The sequence below is a fragment of the Embiotoca jacksoni genome, unplaced genomic scaffold (genome assembly GCF_022577435.1).
Source record: "Embiotoca jacksoni isolate LCO1_2020_lvr unplaced genomic scaffold, fEmbJac1.0.p SCAF_26, whole genome shotgun sequence".
Taxonomy (NCBI): domain Eukaryota; kingdom Metazoa; phylum Chordata; class Actinopteri; family Embiotocidae; genus Embiotoca; species Embiotoca jacksoni.
In genome coordinates, this window is record NW_027185377.1 from 3,252,536 (window position 1) to 3,274,550 (window position 22,015).

Here is a 22,015-nt window from a genome sequence, read left to right on the forward strand (position 1 = left end):
GTTTTACTTTGATTTATTCACTAACAGTAGGAGTCACGTTTCTGGCCACCTTGTAAATGTCAGGCCACTATTCCCCCTCTTTTAGCTCTGTTTTTGTCTCCACCGACTCCCGAGTCAAACGTCTGGCCCTTTAGCTGCTAAATGCTCCACCGTGTTCACCAGTTCGTCTCTAACTATGGCTATAACGTTATCATAATCAATATCCAAATGAAGCAGGAGACTGAGGGTAATACAAGGTTTGAGTGATGTAAATAACTGTGTTGGTGTTACAGACGGTCCTCGTCCTGCTCACTGCACCGTTATCTTTGTTATTGTGGACAGATTATTGGCTAAAGCTGATTGCTGAGCTCATTTCCCCCATTCAGTGAATGGATCTTATCTCAGTTCATCATCACACACGCATAAACACCCTGTGTGTTTCTGGTGTCAGCATCCACTCTGTGGGGCAGACACAAGAGGAGGGTGGGGGTGGTGGCGGTGGGGGGGGGGGGGGAGGGGGTACCGGACTTCAGGCTGCGATTATGACATCAGACAAACACACACAGAGGTTCACTGACTGGTAAGTGTTTTACAAACATCATAAATACAGCTGATCATTACCATTACTATCTCTGCATAACAGACAAATAACCTGTAAAAAAAAACAACTTCAGCATCACAAAACAAAACAGAAGCCACCTCACCGACACTTTAAACTGTCACAACTGATGTCAAACACTGTAGAACAGCAGAAGGCATTCAGTGTCCTGTTTGCTAAATCTGACCTTTAAATTCCACCACACTGTCACATGATTTTCATAAATCTACTGCAGATAAAAACGAAATACAAGTCACATGGGAATTCTTCACCTGACTGCATAAACAGTCCCTGTCCTTGTAAGCAAGATGCTAAACACAAAGTCTTTCTTTTTCAAAACAAAACATCCCATCGGACTTCCTGCTGCCTCTGGTTTCATAAAACCAGAACACCTCGATGCGGTGTGCTGCGGAGGTTTTTTGTTAACCCTGTTGAGGGTTGTAGGGCATGATGCCCAGCCTTTTAACTTAAATGTGGCAGCAGGCTTGGCTGCTCATAATTCAGAGCATTATCAGAAGTCCAGCTCAAAGCATCAGCCTCTCAAAAACTACTCTGGCCAAAGAGCCAAAGAGCCAAAGAGCCAAAGAGAGCCAAAGAGCCAAAGAGCCAAAGAGCCAAAGAGAGCCAAAGAGCCAAAGAGAGCCAAAGAGAGCCAAAGAGCCAAAGAGAGCCAAAGAGCACTGAGTCCAGCAGAGCATTTCACAGTTTTGTAAACTCAACACCGATAGATACACATTATGATGAAAACAAGTCTTTATATAACTTCCTTTTAAAATGTTCTTTTTTCATTTACAGTACAAATGCACAGCTAAACTAAAGCTACGAACAAACATAGAATATATTTAATTTATTAATTAGGACAGTAATATGCTGATAAATCACTAATGAAGTCACTGCCATAATTTCAATGACCAAATAACTCCAATAAAAATCAAATACCACATAAAGTTCACAAAGAGCCATCCCCTAAATGAAGAGGTTCTTCGATTGGTCTTGGTTCCTTGTGGAACCAGAGAGCCTTTTGAAGAGACATTAAAGAACCATTATTTTTTTTAAGCAGTGTCTCATATTTGAAAGAAGAAAAATGAAGGCTACAAAAATCAATGAAAACTTAAAAATTCATACTTAATTTTTTTACATTCAGGCATAAAGAAGGTCAAGGATCCACAGTATTTCTGGTTGGTAACCACTTTACAACCATTATGACTTTATTTACAAGTCTGAGTGATTAAACTCTCGTTCGGTACCTTTGTTCAAAACAAAACTCTTATGTCGTATTCAATATTACAATATTAGTTGAAAAAAAAAAAAAAACCACGATGTAAGAAGAGATGAAGCGAGAGGGTTTGGATCATGACCATAGGGGAGCTGTTATTGTACAGAGCATGTATGTGTGCACACAGGAATGTCTGTGATAAAAACCTACGGAGGCCATTCAGCTACAGATTTAGAATCGATAAAAATGTCTTCCTATTCAAAATGTCTTCCTGCCACGGACTTTCCCTCAATCCCTTATCAGGCTTCTCGGGTTGCTCCAGCTCGATGTCCCGTGCCACATCGGTCGGTGGGAGCCAAGAATGCAGTCGCCACTACGTTGTTTATCGCAGTATTTCTGTGTCCACGCTGCAGCTGGAAGGATTATTTCTTATTTGTTTCCATCAATCACTAAAGTAGACTGAATGTTTCCGGCTGTTGGGAAGCAATTTGAAGATATCAAATTGGGCTTTTAAGAGTTTAATGGCATGTTATGGGCTGAACGATAAAGTGTTAAGTGAAGGAAATAATCTGCAGGCTGGTTAATAATGAAAACAATCATGAGTTACAGTCCGAATTTGGCAGACAACAGGTTTACAATCTAAAAAAAATGTGGGCAGGGAAACACAACATCCATCTTATAATGACGGGGACATTTTGTTTTGTTTTGTTTTGTTTCGAGTCAAGTTTGACATTTTTAACGTTGCAGACCAGATGATATTTTCTTCCCCGTGATCTGTTAAAAAAAAATGCTTCAAAAACATGGTGAAATTTGCATGAAGTTTGGTGGACGCTGTAGACTTCGTTGGTGACAACATGAATACAAATACTCTAAAGGCTCCGATTTTTGTTTTCTAAAATGACCAAAAATGAAGCCTGGTCCAAATTTAACGCTGTAATTGAATATAACATCAGAGAAGAGACGTGTTCAGCGGTGGCTTCCCGTTCGTTGCAGTGTAACTTTATTTATAGATATGCCAAGAATGCTACAGTCGCTCTTTTTCCAGAACACACTCATACAGTTACGCACATTCCAACATGGGAGCTGCCCTCTGCAAGCAGCCACGACGCAGAGGTCCCTCAAAGTGCCCGTCATACAGATCACCAGCCAACTTTTGTGTACAAGCAACATTTAACATGCAGTTTTAAAGCCAAACAGTATTCTTTGGAGACAAAAGTCCATCACATTTATGTCCTTTAAATTGGTTTTCTTTGCACATTTGACAATTATTGCAAACTACCAGCTCATATCGGAGTTATTTCTCCTTAAATACCATTAACCCCCTGCTAGGGGTCTCTGGTATGAGGTATTAAAGGATGTACTGCATAGTGTGCATCACATATCACCAGGTTAGGGATGATTTTTTTTCTTAATACAAGGGCCATACCTGCCTCACAAAGTGGATTAACGAGTTAAAACATCTATTTCCACCACCAATTTTCCTCCTCTTCTTCTAGTTTTTAATTTTTTTTGCGCTCCCTTTTTTGCTCTTTTATTCCCTTTTCCACAAACATACAGAGCATGCGCCACTGTCCCAAGGTCAGGTGCCTCCATTCACAACAGTCTGCAACATGAAACTGTGTCCACAGAGCATTGCATGTACAGACTCATTCACATATAATCAACAGGAATTCAGAAATCTTCCATCACAGTGAGAACAGTTGGGATTGCAAACTGACAAGCAGGACTATACACACACACACACACACACACATCCAAACACACACACACACGCACACTGCAGCAGAGTTGGTGCAGCAGAGTCGTCCCTGCGACCCGTCCCATCAACGACCACCCCCAGACAACACCATCATCCCACAACGTCCCATCTCGGGACCTGGTAACCGTCACAACATCACTGAACCCTCACCGGCTGTAAATTATCACAATCTTTTGTTAGCATTACAGCAATGTTGCAGGAGAGAGGAGAGAGAGGAGGCTGAGTCTCTGTTTACAGTCAATGACTTCACAGCAAAGTACAGTTAAAGACTTACTTCTGCCAAATATTCTGCCGCCTCCTCCACTGCCATGTTTCTCAGCCTGCAGCTGAAAGTGTGAAACCTGAGCACTCAATTACCCTAACAGCAGCAGCAGCAGCAGCAGCAGCTAGCTGAAGCCCTTAGCCTGGCAGCTATAGGGAGAGAGGGATGGGGGCAAGAGAGGAGAGGGAGAGAGAGGGAGGGACTGTCTGAGTGAGAGGGAGGGAGAGACAGAGAGTGAAAGATTGTGAGTGAAAAAGAGAGAGAGAGAGAGAGAGAGAGATAGGGGCATTATGTCACTGCTAAAAATACCTGGCATGCAGTGAGAAAGTCCAGAGCATGGAGGCGGAGGGGTGGTGGTGGGGGGGGGGATGATGGGGAGGCAGGGAGGTGTGGTGGGGTAGGGTGGGGGGGGCAGAAGAGTTCCTGTGTTAATGTTAATCTCAAACCAACTCTCGCCGGAGCAACATGGGATCAGAGGACAAAGCTCTGCTCAGAGTGTGCGCACAAATGAAAGATCCCGTCTGCTTTATCCTTTCAACTTAATTATATTTGAGAGGGAAATATTAACAAAAAAGAAATTAAAAAAAAAAAAAAAAAAAAAAAAGATGACAAGTGGTTCCCAGCCTTTGTCGGCTTGCAGGTAGCTGAGGTCCCCCAAACATGTCCGAGCCCAGTGGTGTCACGCCAAAACATGTAACATACTCTTCAGTGTCACGTTTTTGCCTCGGCTTGGCATAAAAGGTTCACACGTGACCACGGTCAGACGAGGGAGGCCGAGGCGAGGCAAACTGTGACAATGACACACACTCCTGTTGGAGAACGATGGGTGTATTACCCACGCTGGCATGACAACAGGTTGCTAAGGAAGTCAGAATGTTGTAAACAGACCCATAAAAAACTAAACAGGAGAGAAAAGTCCCAAAAAAATGGACACAGACTTCATCTCCCGTTAATCGTCTCGTGACCCAACAAACTTATCTTGTGACCCTCCGGAAGGATCCGAACCCTGGGTTGGGAATCATTGGATGACCTAACAGAATATAAAGTTGTTAAAACTATTAAAACGAGCCCTCACCTCAACAGCTGCAGCAGTAAAATACTCTATACACACACGAGTCATCATCTATTCCTTTTGCTACTTCAAGGTCTGACTTCAACTTTCACTTAAAAACAATATCAATACATTTTTTAATTTATACATTTACTGAAGAGGACGACTGAAACGTTCCCTCCAGTAATCCAATGGCGTGTCTCTCGGTGTGGCATGTGCTTCAGGAACCCCCGTCTGACTCACCATGTCTGAATCCACCATCTCCTGCTTCCACTGAGTCGGGCAGGTGCTTGCATGGTGAACACCGAAGCCACTGCACCCGAAATAAACCCCAGCGAGGAAGCCTGGCAGTCAACGATCTCCTTATCTACTCACACGAAAAGGTGTCTGCGGACACACTCCTGTAACTCGTGTCCTGTCTGGTGTCAGTAAAATCCACCGACACGCTCGAGCCCGTTTACTTTCTTCGTAGCAGATACAACTAACCGGCGCAGCAGGTCAAGGTTAATCAACCAGACACAAGCAGACGAGGCTCGGAGGGCCGGAGCCCAGCAGAGAGATTAGCGGGATTTGGAAGTTTCCTCAGGTGTTAAAGAGACAGAGGGCACTGGTTTACTTGTTGGTCTAACCAGTGGGAGTTCAGCTCTGTGAAAAAAACACTATTTACCCAGACAGGGAACTCAAAAACGGTCCTTAAAATAAGTATAATGACACGTCACTGGCTAGTACTTTAGATTGTTTTTAAACGTCCTTCATTTGGGCTTTTTATTCGTATTATATTAGTAAGTTTACTCCAGAAACATGGCCTGTTCAAATTTCTCAGACTTTGCAAAGCTCCCTCTTCAGCAGAAGAAGGATTTAGGAATTGCGTTGCGCTTCTCCTCAAGACCTCCGACAGATCTGAACGTGTAAAATCTGCAAAATGACCCGTTTATATCTTCTCCGAAACATCTTATAATGAGTGAGAGTTCATGGAGTGGCATCCCTGCCATTTTCTTTCCTTGAAATGAGAGAGGGACAAAGTGGTGAAGTAAATCTATCAGTTCGGCGATCTGAGTCGACTGCAGGACCTGACCGCTCATTAATCTAAAGATAGGAAAAGATCAATCCATCGCCAACTGACGGCTCAGCATGAACGCTGGACGATCAAATCCAGCGACGCCGGAGCTTGACTCACGACTAACAGATTACAGGGTCATTCCTGTTTAAGTCGCCTTGAACTCGACACCGAATCACCACCCAATCATTTGAAGTCAAACCAGTCAGTATGACATGACACGTAGGGAAACACTCACGGCTGCCTTTAGAAAGGTTTCATCCTGCAGTATAATAACCATGCAATCGTCTTCAATCACCTGAGTAAATGCAAAGTAAACTAGCGCAGACTTTCCTGTTGTTATGAAAACAGGTATGTAATAAGAATAATGAAGGATGTTGAATAAACATTTTTGACAGAAACTCTTTGTTTTTGTCTTTGCTGCAGCTGAGAGTCCCGTTAGTCTACGCCGTCTACTTTGCAGGCCCCGCCTCCCCAGTGCAGGTTCACTGTGACATGAGCAAGGACGGCATTAACAATATTCTGCAGAAAAGTGGACGGTCAGGACCAGAACCTCACCGCCCTCTACTCCACTCTGAAGTGTTTACGCCTCAAACATCCAAATTTAGCACGAAAACCTTTGTAAATACAACAATTCAATAAATGCAGCTGTTCAGGATTGGTTAGGATTACGCTTCGAAAGCCTCAGCCAGCTGACTCGACTTTTTTGCTCTCCTGAGGGCGATGGAACAAAATGTAAACATCAACATTTCAAGTTGATCTCACGGAAAGTTTGTTGCGGCACGTTTGGTCAGATGATCCTTCGTCACGTTGGCATTTGCGTGCGTGCAAGTTTCAGGCTTACAAAACGTGTGGCCATCTCTCGTAATGCGGTGATACTGGGTTCTACCACACGCAAACACACACACACACGCAAACACACACACACACACACACACACACACACACACACACACACACGAACAGACAAGGAAAGAAAACAGAACGAGCAGATTTCAACAGATAATGTCTAAAAAAAAAAAATCACATACAGTCGGAGGATGTTCATGAAAGGAGGGTAAAGAGTTTTCCCAAAGCAAGAAACAAGAAAATTGAAGGTCTAAGTCTTCAGTCTTCTCAACATGCATACGTGTTCTGCTTTGATCCAGAGCTGGATACTGACTTTGCAGAGGACAGGAAATGTCAGGTTGAGTGCTTCACATATAAAGCACTCCATGCTAATGCTCCTGAAGCGTTCCCTCACTCCTCTGCAGCTAAAACCTCTTCGACAATTTCAGGTCTGCGAAGCCTGCAAATCATCATCAGATCCCCGTGTCCAAATAAAGACGATTTAAAGGATCACATCATTCTTATGTGAAATGTCGCATGCTGGATTGTTAAAATAAATACATCCGGTATTAAACGAATGATGTCTGACATGTCATTTCTTTCCAAATACAACATAAAAGAAAGGTAGCCTTAAAACCTATTGACTGTTTTTTTTTTAATTTTTTTTTTTTTTTATGAATACATTAATAATTTAGTCTATGAAATGTACTAAAACAACAACAAACATGTCTGAAAGGTCTCTCAGCCCAACAAACCTCAAAGTTTTGGACATTACAAAGATGTGACATGAAGAAAAGCAGAATATCATGACAACTCAGCCATCAAAACATTTATAGTGGACGGAAAGGATCTATTGATTATCAGATGTGTTGCAGTTTATCATGTTCTTCTTTTATCGATTGAGAGAGAGGCAGAGGAATTTGTCTGTTTTGTCCCTTCAGGTAGGAACGAGGCGGGAAGATGCTCTCCATACACACACACACACACACACACACACACACACACACACACACACACACACACACACACACACACACTGCTCCCCCACATGTAGAGGTTAATGATCCGCCTTTGGTGTTTTATGACATCTGTATAGGCAGGGACGAGAGAGAGAAAGGGGAGGCAGAGGGGTTGCCATAGCAACTGAGTCTCCTAAATTTCACGGGTTGATTTCATGTGGGAAGGATGGAACCCTCTGGTGTTGAAACTATAACCACTGACAATTGGATTAAACTCTGCAGTGTGAATGTGATGCGAGTGGTACCGGTGACACATCTGGAGCTCCAGAATGCAGATGTTACACACCAGTGAGAGTCAACCAGACATTAGAGACAACGTTGATACAAACCAGAAGATTTCTAATGAATTTATGAAGCTATTTCTATCAGAAGAGTAGAGTATTATACCGCAATATGTTTTTGTCACCAAATGAAATATGTTCTTGGCGCAGAGAAACAAAAACAAGAAAAAACTTGTATTGACTGCTCAGATTCTTATTGTTGTTTATTCATTCTTTGATCAAAGGGCTGCTTATTAAAATACATTTTATTTACATTGATTTGGCTGCTGTTAAACTTTTTTTTTTTTATAAGTGCACTTACTTTATTTCCCCACATGTTAATTCACCGCTTTAGAAATCACCATTGATGTAACAATTATTTTCATTACCAATTAATCTGCTCATTATTTTCTTGATTAATCAATTCATAGTTTAATCTACATAATAAAATAATGGTGAAAAGATGACATTAAGAGAATTCAAATTGCTAATGTTTTTATCTTATTTACCTAAAATCTTTATGGCTCTTTATGACCAAGAAAAACAAAACTTGAGGAGCTGAAATCAAATAATGTTTGACATTTTTATTGAAATATGATTGAAGCAATCCGTTGAGTATGACATCTTTTTAAAGTTTTAATTGATTTCCTGTTAATCAACGAATTATTACGGCTCTATTGTGAAATAATGAAAAGGTCTTGGTGTTTGTGAGACGGACAAATCAATCTGTAAGGTTGGTAACTGTTGAGTACTTTATCGCACCGTTAGAGTATCCACAATCACACCTGGCTGACTCCCACATGTTGGACATACACAGACAGACAGACAGACAGACAGACGCCTGGTCATTAATTTTCAAGTCCTATATCAGTCCCTAGTGGACTCTCAGTGGTACTACACCAACTACTGCAGGACGGACAATTTGTGTTGGCAGTGTAAATAAAATGTCCTTAAAATGTAAACAATAAGAACCGCCCGTCTCTGTTTGTTATAAGGAAATGTAACTAATGCACGCCAAACTCATCTAATATAGAATCAATAATGTTATCAATACTGCATGAAGAATACGTTACATAAGAACAAGTGCATCCCTTATACAAAAAGACCCAAATCATTTGTTATGGATATATATTATGAAATCAGCTCAGAATGAGCACATCAAGACAACCTCTGTGTGTGTGTGTGTGTGCGCGCATGTGTGTGTGTGCATGTGTGTGTGCATGTGTCGTCCTGCCTCTGACTGGCTGGTGAGTGCTGCAATCTGATTGGCTGCTGGTCTACTGCAGTCTCAGTATTCTCCCAGCACTTCAGCTACAGATGGAGGAGGATAAAAACACAGCGCAGCCCTCAAACTCTCGCGCTCCCTCCTTCTCTGTCATTCCGATGCAGCTGCATGTGAGAGACTCTGAGGATCCGAGACCTTTTTGTTTATGTGCTGAAAATCACAGATTGGCCATATTTTTAGTGTCTTTTGCAGATGTTGAAACGCCAGTCATTAGACACTTGTCCCTCATTAGGCCTCCTTACAATTGGCTGGCAGATCAGATCCGCTCTCTTCTCACCGGGTGACAGCAGATGACGTTGTTCTCTGCTGCTGGTGTAAAGGCGGTGTGCACGTCTGTATGTGCACGTATGGTGACTGAGAAGCAGGCAGATCCTGCTGGCCGGCCCACCGGGGAAACAGGAGATCAGACAGAAACACTTATAGACGGACATCGATCCTGTTGGCTCCAAGTCTTTCCAACGGGCACACGGACTGCACTGCGTGGGTTCAAAACCTAAAAAGCTCAGGTCAACTGTACGACGGCAAAAAGACAAAACACAGTGACGTCCACGGAGAAGGAAAGCATCGGCTGCTCGTGGCTAATCTTCTCTGACAGACACACACGGCACAAGTCATGAATAAATAAATTAACATCTGCCCGAGACCAAAAGCATGCAGGATGCACAGCGCACCAACAGGGATTAACTGCAAGCGTGTGCTGCATATGAACAACCAGACCGTCCTTACATGCATACACATGTAATACCCTCATTATGCAGAGGGCTTGATCGATATATCAGATTTGTGAGGCGATATTGATATTTGAGAAGGACACGGCCGCGCTAGGCACCTGGGCACAGCAGTGCTTTGAGCTAAATGCTAACATAGCATGCCAAGATATTCACACTGACAATGCTAAAGTATTATTACTATCATCTAGTATTCTTTGTTCGTGTTATTTTCATTATAAAATTGCTGTTTTATTTGAATATTAAACAGCCACATGAGCAATGACAAACTGCTTTACAGCTAGAATCCGGAGCTAATTAAGGAATTGCTCAGTAAATCAATAGAGCACTTTAGAAGCATGTTCAACATCAGCATTGCTGCTTCCTCTCTCTGCGGACTCCCAGGCCTCATTGACCCGACCAGCCGCAGACACATTGATGCCATTTTAATATATAAAGAGCTAAAGTAAAACCAGAACGTATGAATTCTGTACAAAAAGAAAAAAAAACTTCACTTTGACACTTCTAACTACACTAACAACTACAAACCAAGCCTCGGAAAAACCTTTTTCTCAACACTACGTCATGTTAATCATTCCATATTTATCTTTATTTGCTTATTTATTACTTATATTTTGAGGAGGCTTTAATGAACGCCATTTCACATCTCAGCACAAGAGCAAGTTCAAGAGCGAGTCAAGGTCACAGTTAGTTCAGACGTGTCTGTAATAACTGCAGGACAATGAGGAACTTTGTAGGAGCTGTAGTGTATGTTTTGTAGGCTAAAAAAGTTAGTGTGGTTAAACTTTGTTAAAATCCTCAGTTTTAACGTCAACTTTATATCAATGTGTCCTATAATATTGGAAAGTAAAGCCCATGAACAGCCTTACTTTTTCAGAAAGACTAACGAAACAAACGTCGAATTAAAGACCGAACTGCAGAATCTAGTGGAAAAGCCTTTTGTTCTCTACTTAACAGCCCTTTTCTCATTTATAAATTGCTGGAAGTCAGTGGTTTCAAACTGTTTAATAGCCCAAGACTGCCATTCATGTACAATTCATCGTATAAAAACGGGAGCACACGGAGGAGACACATTAAAAGTAGATTACACACAGACATGATGCATACGTTTTTAGATTTAATGTGACTTTCACTTTCAGAGAATAATTATCCCTTTGCAAAACTAATGTCAATAAATCTGCTTAGATATTATGGAAAAAAAAGACACGTCCTAACTTGCCTGAGAAACATAACATTTTTCAGTGTCAAAGTAATTCACTAATAGTTGCCTGTACATCGATGAGTACGCTGCAAACAGGAAGTGCCCAGAGCTAATTCGGCATATTTTCAACTGGTGTCGGGGGTCCAGGTCACCCGATCCAGACTGAGACAACATTGCTGCCAAGTTTTTCAAATGTGATTTGAAAGCAACGAAAAATCCATCCACCTTCACTGTAAAGACATGTTGTGTAATACTTCTGGCTTTTTCTGCATCTTTATTTAACTCCCATGACGTATCGCAGAGAAGTAATTCGCTCTTCAATGGATGGACGTGGGCGCTGACCTCATATCACCTCCTGTGCCACTGCTGTTGCTATTGGCAAAGCTACAGTCAGTTTTCTTTAGAATAAGAAGAGGCGGTAACTTGCCACCTCAGCCTTTCGAGACTCACTCTCACTTGTTATTGTCTCATTGAGCGGTCACTGACAAGAAACAGACTGAAACACTATGAGAAATAAGCTTAGTGAGGGGGATTTTGAAAAGCTTACTGCTGTTATGAAACGCCCACAGAATTTTCTGATATGTGGCTTTATGCTTCTCGATTGCTCAAGAGGGGACACAGATGAGTGGGGGATGCTGTTATAACAGTTGTTACCCTTCTATTATATCATGCATGAGGCAAAAACAGTGAAAATGTCCATTAAAGAGCTAAAAAAGGAACTCCTCGAGTTCACTGTGTTGTCAAACCGGCAATCTAAAACAGACCAAATACACACTTTTAAGAAAAAGCCCCTAATGGTCTTTTCACCAGGTGTTTTTTTTATTTTTTTATCTCACATCTCACTGATGAGCTGAAGACCAAATTTTCATATGACTCTGATTGATTGCCTGAACTACCACGGATCCGATTTACAGCAAGCCCAAAATTTACGACCGGCTTACGGCAATTCGATAAGTCTGATTTGTTACAAACTGTAGTGAGCCCGTTTTAATAATACTGGCGTAATACTTCATGTTCTGGCTAAAACTGCAGTTTTGACATAAGCATAAGATATTAGACCAGCAGTCAACAGTGATTTTCCAAATGAATAGTCCCAGGGTGTCGGTAGGTTTAAGGATGTTAAATTTACCACCTTCTTTTGAGACCATATTTATTTATTTATTTTTTAATGGCAAAAAGCCTGAAAATATTCTTCACGTCATCCACATGAAATACCATTTTTCTTTACGATGAAGCCAATCATTTTAATCAGACTCAGTTTTCTTGATAAATCTGCGGCCGTAGAACCATGTATCTTACCTTAAAACACTAGAAAAGCAAACATAAATAACATTTTCTGTATCCGTAAGAGTTTTAGGACCTTTAAAAGATGCATTTAAGGACTTCATAGTAATTTTTGAGGATATCTAAAGCCTTGATTTTGCCTGAATGAATGTGGTAGGTAGGAGTAGGAGTTTTCATTGTCAGCAAAGTCTCCGCACAAAAGCCGGATGCTCTCCATCACCGGGCATCGTTTGATGTCGTCTGTCTCACTCTTTTCTGCCACATGAATGAGTGAGATATGCTTGTACAAGCCTCTGTCAGTCCCTCTGCTTCTTGTCTGTCCGTCTGTCTGTCTGATCCGGGCAGGTCTCCCACCGCTCACCTTCAAAATGTCCGCTTCACCCACAGAACACAGCGGAGGGCAGGACAGAGGACTCTCTCTCTCTCACACACACACACACACACACACACACACACACACACACACTTACACACACTTACACACATCCTGTCTGTGTCGTGACTCCCTGCTCGACCCGTGCCATGGATCAACACCTCACCCACCGAGAGCATTCACAGCTTCCAAACATCACATCGTCCATGTTTTTCCTCCCTTTTCAGATGACCGGTGATTCCCCAGTCATAGATTTACTCCACCACCTAATATTACTGTAACCCTGACACATAAAAACATTCAGTTTCTTTGCTTTGCCTAATATTTTCTTTATGAATAAATACCTATTGATTTTTTATCTCCTTTGTAGTTTCCAAACTCTCCTATCCTATGCGGGGACATAAGGGGCTGAAGTCTATCATGGTTCATTGTGGGGATAAGCTGTTGCTTTTTCTTAGTAAAACATAAGAGTGGGGACTAAAGGGGAAAGCTCTGGATTACATTTACCACTATTAACATAACATCTTAATCTATGCCCAAACTGCCAGCGGTCCAGTTGCATTCTGGGTACTGTAGGCACCCTATTGTTGACAAGTGAGTGGATCGACTACAGGCAACCAATCCGAGCCATTACTGCAGATTGTTATAGGTGCATTGGCACATTGACAATTTGCTTCCCCTAAACTTATACTTAATAATTTTACAACAATTTATATTTAATTAGAGTGAAAAGTTTAGTTATTTGAGCTAGAAGAATGGCAACATATCTCAACTCTGCTCGTAAAAGCTGCATAAACACAACCACGTTTTAGTCAGATTAAATCATTATACTTTATTATGATGTCTCCATGCGAAACACTAATCTGTGTGTAGAAAATGTAAAAAAAAACACACAAAAAAACTGGAGTGTTCAGTGAAATGAGAAGACAGGATGGGCTAAATCTGCTGAGATGTGTGTGTGTGTGTGTGTGTGTGTGTGTGTGTGTGTGTGTGTGTGTGTGTGTGTGTGTGTGAGTGTGTACTGAATAAATGAATGGACTGTCCCAGTTCTTAGTGTCGATCTTCCACTGCAGAGGAGAGAGGAGAGAACAGGGCTGCGGGGAAGCGGAGGAAGGGAGGATAAAAGGCCTAACTAACAACATCCTCATCTTCTCCGTCATTCTCTCCCTCTCTCCCTCTCTCTGCCCACTCTCCACTTTTCCTCCCTTTCTTTTCTGCCACTAGTCAGCTCTCCCACTTCATCAATCGCTCTCCTTGATCTAACTCCATCTCCCTCAGTATGCCTTCTCTAATAGCCCTTCATTTTTTATTTGATTTCATCCCCCCCCCCCTTCATATCTCCTTTTTTGCAGTATATTGGGGATGTGTTATGTGTCACATCTAGCCCACATCCCCAACAACCCCTCCTTGTCTCCCCTATCCACCAATCACAACTCACAATGCTTGGCAGGCTCTGCACCAATCCTTTGGCTCAGAAGCCCCCTTTACAGCCATGTTACAGAAAACACTATATCTCTGTGCCATGAGGGCGGCATGAAATGTGCTACCTTTACTGTTCTGTCTTCTTACCAAACACCTCTCTTAATCTCCTACAGCTCAGGCTCAATCTGCTCTCTTTTGCTTCCCTTTCACATCCTGACTCAGTCTTGTGCTGCTGTGTTTCTCCTCTGCTCTGTAATGGAGTCATTCTATAATTCATAATGTTCTCTCCTCAGTTAGGATTCCTTCTTTCCAACTTTATCTTTGCTGAGTGCTGTCAGATTACATGTTGTTGGCATGTGGTGCACCAGCTGGTAGCCTTTTCCCTGCCTTTTTAAAATGACTTGGCATTCTTCTGATGACAAAAATAAGTTGTTTTTTTTTAGCATTGCGAAGAAAAAAATGATGTTACCATTTCAACTGAGTGATTACAAAAATCTGCACCAATGGACAGAACGACGAGCGAGAAGAGTAGAGGAAGTTTTAATGTTGACAGGTCTCTGATGAAACCGTGTCAGATCTTTCAGTGACTCAGCTCTCTCATTTCGTCTGTTAGTTTGCTTCTCTCACTGTCAAACAGATGATAAATGACTGCAGGAAAATCAGCAGCACACCGCAGAATTGTGTAGCTTGTACAACTAATCGTTGCTGATGCTGCATAAATCCGTACTTTTATATTAAAAGTACATCAAATACACCAACAGTCAGAAAATTATGACCAGACTCTGCAGTTCTCCTCATCTCAATAGAGAAGTTTTACTGTATTACAGATTGCTGTTTTGGCTTTTGTGGGCTGCAGCTTTACTATGAAGTTCACTCTCGCCATCACCACCTCATCAGCCTTATTTCCAACCACAGCAGGCTGCTGCTTTCTGCAAAAATGCTCTAATAAACCCACTGAACATGAACTGCCCAGTACCAAACAATAGACATGTAAAGGCAGCGACACACCAGAGACATTCAGCATCGCAAGAGCATAATATTTCACTCAAGAGACTAAAAACAAAGTGAATATTCAATTTTGATCAAGTGGACATTAACATGATTCGTAATAGTACAACTACTTTGTGTTTGTGGATGTGACATCAGGCAACTGTTCCTTCATCATATCAACTTCACAATATCATAATATATCAATATTGTGCATAAAAAGACGAGCAAAATCTTTTTATCAATTAAAAGTCTGAAAATAGTGGGAAAAAAATCATATCAGTTTTGAAATGTCTTTCTTTCTGTCAGACAAATAGTCCAAAATCCAAAGATATTCGATTAACAGATGTCAAACAGAGAAAAGCTGAAAATCTTTGCATTTGAGAAATTTAAAATGATATGTCAATAATGAAAAGGCTGCTGATTATTTTTTCAATCCCCTCGTGTAATCAGTTGGTCATTGCAGCTCTAAATAATACTTTGATATGTTTATATTCTTTGTGGTTTATCGTATTTGTTTCCGTTTCACCGCTGCACGAGCAATAAATGCTTTTTTGTGACTGAAAGACAGATGGATTGATTAATTAATTAATTGAAGAGTGGATTAAATTGCAGGAAAAGCAGCAGACAAGCAGCAGACATGAGGAATGCAAGAGTCGTAAATGCCCATCACAACTTCCTCAGAGCCCATACTGCTGTCTTCTTTGATTAAGTGTCAAAGACAGTCCAAAACCCAAAGATACAGAGTCTCCTATAGCAAACGATAAATAAAAGCATCACATATTTGTATGCGAGAGGCTGGAAACAAAGAAAGTATTATTTGCTTTTGCAGAGTTTTTCACAAAAAAAGGAGAAAAAAAAAAGCGTTTTCGCACATTTTTCCTGAAAACCTCCTTCTTATAGCCTTGCATACACAAATGTAAAGCATCTGCGTGTTCATACAGAAAAGATGGAGAGACAACAATGCAGGGACTGATCATTGTAATGGGCAGCAGGTCTAGTTGAGAGGAGGACAAAGAGATAAAGACAGTGGATGTAGAGTGGGAAGAATGAGAAGGCTTCAAATATGAAATCTTGGCTTAAATAAGTGTCGAGGGATTAATGTGGTACAATGCCTGGTCACAGGGGACCTCCTGTGTGTGTGTGTGTGTGTGTGTGTGTGTGTGTGTGTGTGTGTGTGTGTGTGTGTGTGTGTGTGTGTGTGTGTGTGTGTGTGTGTGTGTGTGCCCTGCTTCCACCCCCCAGTCCCAGAAGCAGAAGTGTGGCAGAACAATACAGCCTCCTGCCAGCTGACAGACATGCAGGGAAGCGAGGCATCGATGGAGAGCGGTGCAGCAGGGAGGGAGAGACGGAGATAAAGAGAGATGGGTGAGGAGGGGTGGGGAGAAAGGGGGTGGGAGGGGTGGGGGGAGGCAGAGTGGAGGAGAGGAGAGGCAGCGGATGAAAAAAAGCTCGAATCGAGTCCTTCCCAAAAATAAACCTCAGAAGAAGCAGCATTTCCACCACTCCCCCCCCCCCCCCCCCCCTCCCTTCTGAGAATTCTCATCTCACTTAAAAATAATAGATCTCCGTCATCCCTTTCATACAACCTTTGTCGGATTTCATCCACTCCTACGTCATGTCTTTATTCTCAAATTAACTCCGTTTTTTTTTTTCCGGTCATCCTCTCAAACAACAACAGCAACATCCGTTTCTCGTTAGTTTAAAAACGGCTTGCGTAGCAGAGCGAGCAGCAATCAAACCACCGCTGTGCCAAACAAAAGCACGCCAACGTGAGACAATGATAATGCCAACATGCTGATATCGAGCAGGGATGTAGGTTACCATGTTCACCATCTATGTTGGCACTTCATCATAAAACAAAGTATCAGACAACCTAAAATGTTGACCTGTTGTTTTATGCATTTGTTTCTGACATAATCTGTACATCTTTAATATTGCCACGGTACCTTTTGAATTATTTACGTTGAGATAATGAATTTTGGGTCTTGTCCCTCCCACATTTACAATATTTTTTTCCCTTTATTTAATCGCGACCTATACGTAACTCGTATATCAACTGAGAACCGCCTCCCCATATTAAAAAAACAATAAACAGAATACATTATTCTGAGTTAGAGCCCCACGGATTCTGGATTCTTGGGTCCGATGCCACTGAAGTAAATATATTCCAATAGTGATGCATCGACCAAAATATGTTTATCAAACGCTTGTGATACAGGTATGTAATAGAGCAATAATAGCTTATAGCTTAACAATAAACTTTATTGTCAAAAATTTAAGAATTATAAATAGTGATGAATAATAATTAAAGCAACACAAGCAGAACAACTTCTAAATTACCCAAGCATCGTTTTGTACATCATGTTTTGTAAAATAAAGTTTTAAGAAAGTTTCCAATAAAATTGTCCAACCGACAAATTGGTCGTGTGAGTGTGTGTCTGAGTGTGTGTGTCTGAGTGTGTGTGTCTGAGTGTGTTTGTGTGGCCGATATTTAAGATCAAGGACAGAGCAGAGGTCAAGTAAAGCCACCACCGTCTGTAGTCGCACAATCACTAAAAGCACAAGATCCACAATGATAAAGGAAACGAGATGGGGACGGAGAAATGATGCCAACAACTCTGACTTTGTGTTTTCATTGCACTTTCCAGCCTTGAAGCCCATCTGGTTACACACTCTGATTTTGTCCTCTTTCCAGTTGGAGTCCCTGCTGAGAGCAATATTCTCCTCTTCCACTGCATGCAGCAAGTTTTTTGTTTTTTTTGGCACAAATATCACTTTCTGCACAAATATTTCCATTCTTAAAACATGAATGATGATTCAAACACAGGAAAAGGATGGCTTAACATGCACTGCGTATCAAAGACTGCGACATGTAGTTTTTAGCTGTGCAGAGCCAATCAGTCAGTCAGACTGTCGGCGAGGCGGCAGTTCATCAGTCTCTCTCACAACCAGACAGCCTCTGAATGATTAGGTCAATCAGTCAGACCCGAGGTGTGCCAGTCAGTCCGTTTACCTACCAGCAGAGCAATCTGAAAAGCATTCCTGACTGTAATGCTGCAAGAGACACAACTTGGTCATGCCACGCTGCTCATAAGCACAGGATGGCTCCTAATCGAACATGTTTGTTGGGAGCATGCAGCTAATAGCTTTAATGGCTGCCGCTCTGTGCGCTGCTCTCAGTGGTGCTCTTAATGCATGACTCTTGTTTTTCGGCTTCCTGTAAACATGCAGTTAACCGCATCGGTAAAAGAAATGCTATTTCACGCAGTGTTGCCTCTGATTTGAAAAATAATAGCAAGAGTGTGTGCGGTCAAAACAGATCGAGAGACAGGAAGGCCGATAGAAAGGAAAGAATTTCAATCCAGACAGAGAAACTCATCGTAGACCATGTTCCAGTCATTTCCCCTAAAACAACAAAGTTAAACCGAATGTAATATAATCTATGGCTGAACTAATGCATATTTTCATTTTAACGATTATGTCGATTATTTTCTCAATAAATCAATTAGTTGTTTGGTCTTTAAAATCAGAAAATCGTGAAAAAATGCCGACTGGCACTTCCCAAAGTCCCAAAGACTAAAAGGACAAAACACGCTGGCGCCAAACGGCGTGCGTTAAAACAGCCGCTCCAATTATTTTCTATGTAAACGCACACACCGGTCCACACAACGCCCAGCGACACTTAAGGCCACTGTCCTATTTCCAGCGTCTTTTTTCATCCCCAGAGAAAAGACTTTTTGTACCTCGCGGCTCTCGTATCAGTTTATCTTCTATGTCTGCTCTTGTTGCAGATCAACTTCCTCACCTCTCTTTGTTGCAGTCTCACATTGGATGAAGGGAGAAGAGCCAACACAGTCTACGCCCAGCGATTCTATTATTACACAGACAAGGGGATTTTACCCCTTTCATTTAAAAAATGGACTCAAACCGATCGATTATCAAAACCGCTAGAGATCAGATCGTTTAAGTGACTAATCTTTGCTGCTCTAATATAATCTGGTAATTTGTGAGTTTTGGAGGCGTTCAGCTGAGATCGTCGCTTTGCAGTTCTAACGCCGCACTTAGAAAAGCTTTAAAAGCACCGAAGGATTTTGAACAGAGCCCAGCTCGCCGTTACCAGCTGCGTCCGGTCTTTATGCTAGGCTGTGCTAACACATCCTGACTCCAAACTGATATGTTCAGAAAGAAGGAAAAACATTTGTACAAACTGTGGAGCTATGCCTTTAAGATATGAAGTGCGAGCGTGTGGTGTAGTGTCTGTTTTAATCAGCATTGTCTGAGAGGGACAGAAGAAGCCACGTCTGACATGAGCAGGAGCTGTCAGAGACAGAGATGAAGTTGAGCGAGGCGAGGTAAAGACAAGAAAGGTAATTGAGGCGACGTGATCCGAGAAGGGAGAGGATATTTTTTGCACCCCCGGTGCCAAGAACTGGCCCTGGGCAGACGGCGCTATAGATTTACCTTGAGTGCACCCAGGATAGCCGATATTCCCTCGACAACGATACGCTACAAACGCCGGGAAACTGCTGACGTCAACCTATACACTCACCGTGCACTCACCGTGCTACAGCAACACGTCGCCCTATACCTGTTGCCTCGATAAGTGAAATCCTCAATCTGTGATCACGCAAGCTCGAATATCAGCTGCTGCTGTCAAGGTCAAATCTGAACGCCTCCATTTTCTGCTCACATTCGTGCTATTGTGATTCCTCGATGTGACCATTTCTAAACGAATTTCTATGAAGTGAAAGCACGTCATTATGCAGTAGTTTTATCACACGTCATTAACTGCTGCCTTTGTGCACGCTGGTGCCTGTTCAACAAAGATAATGATTATCTCGGTGCAGTGAATCCAACACAATAAAGAAAACTGATGCCTTGAAATCGATTTTAGTGTCAAATTTTTAGGCTGTGAACATAAAATTCTCATCTGCAAAAACACAGCAAAACAACCAATAGCAACAAAGAAACCGGAGGAGGAGACTGGAAATGACAGCATTGGTTTGTTTATGCAAATAACGACAGTTTAAACGATTGATGCCGTCTCTCATGAGCCAACGTGACAGCAGTGTGACTTTATGGCACTGTGAAGCCTAAAAAAAAGGGTTTTAAACCTCAAGTGTGGTCGAGGGTGTGTTGTTTCAGCTATCAGTGAGACTATGAAACGTATGATCCGGGAAGGGCAGCTGGAGAAACGGATCCATTAGTCTTACAGCTTATAAGATGCCAAAACACCGCACAGAGGTTTGTAATTGTACCGTCGTCGGTCGATACTTTCCATCCAAAACAAATCTGAGTGGTTACAGATCAGAAAATGCTCGCGCTCGAGCTGAAGCTATTTTTTTTTTAAATTCTTTTACAAGTTGACTGATAGACGTTTTTTTTGGCAACAGTTTTAGTGTTTGACAATATTTTCATTAATTTATGAAGCAACAAAGTCCAAATGTTCTCTGGGAGTTATGGTTTGGCGGATAATTTGTGCCGTTAGTACATAATGAATGGAAGAGGAAACTTTTCTACGTCTGTTATTGAAGTTATGGGTCGTCGGTTTAGTTTGATCATCAAACATCAGCAAAACATTTCCTGTGACTGTTATATGGTTTTATTTCGTATTATTGTGGACTTTAAAAAAAAATTAAAACAATTTTTTTTTACTTTTCTTCTTCATTTTCTGCACCATGTCACACCATAAAAACGTAATCGGTAAAATTGAAATGAAATAATGGAGTCTGCTGTCTTCAAATAAATAAATAAAAAAAACATTGTATTGCCTTTTGTATTTGCAGAAGAACTAGAAACAGCTCTGACTTCCTGTGACCACAGGAAGTCACCTCTCCATCCAGTTTGACCTTGATGCTAATGAGGTCAGTGGTATTGACTCTGTGACAGGTGGCTAACCTCGGATGGATGATTGCCTCAGGCTGGTCAACACACACAAAGTGTACACACACACACACACACACACACACACACACACACACACACACGAGACCAAATGTCAGCATTTGTTCATAGAAGCAAATAATTTTAAGCAGACACAACTGCATTTACACAAATAACCACACACGCAGATCAACGAAGTTGATCAAACACTGAACTTCGTGTCGACGACCACTTTATCTGAAATGTTTACGAAGCTTTTACTGCAACGAGAATGATTATTGATTTCAAGTCACACCCATTGATCACCTTCTAGGTGTTCGTATGTCAAGTCTCAACTTTGTCCTTGCACAATGACGCACTGCATGCAAGCGCGCAGGCAGACACACACACACAAACACACACACACACACACACACACACACACACACACAAACACACACATACACACAAACACGCACACAAAACAGCCCACACCTAACCGCAGGGTGTGACTGCTGACGCTTTTGGCTCCGGTGCACATTTGTCTCCTGAATTCACGCACTTTTTACGGCAAAAAAAAGGAAGCGGGGGAGGTGGGGTGTGAACATATAGTGGTTATTAGGAGAGATAAAAAAACAACAAAAAAAACAATTTCGCACAAAAAAGTTAACACAAACACAGACTGAGGACCGGTCTCACACACAATACAGCGTTTTATCAAAGACGGATAAAGCTGAAAATATGAGGTTTGATTGGAAAACAACTTTAACATGCCCAAGTGTAGTGGCACTTTTTATATATATATATACATATGTATATATATATATTTTTTTTTTCATCA

The 22,015-nt window shown here is 41.7% G+C and overlaps 1 protein-coding gene across 1 annotated transcript in view; it reads right to left on the bottom strand.

Moving 5' to 3' along the window:
* Positions 1-22,015, bottom strand: part of LOC138204714 (ankyrin-3-like) — a 96,513-nt gene that overhangs the window by 73,220 nt on the left and 1,278 nt on the right. The gene's annotated exons all lie outside the window — the stretch shown is intronic.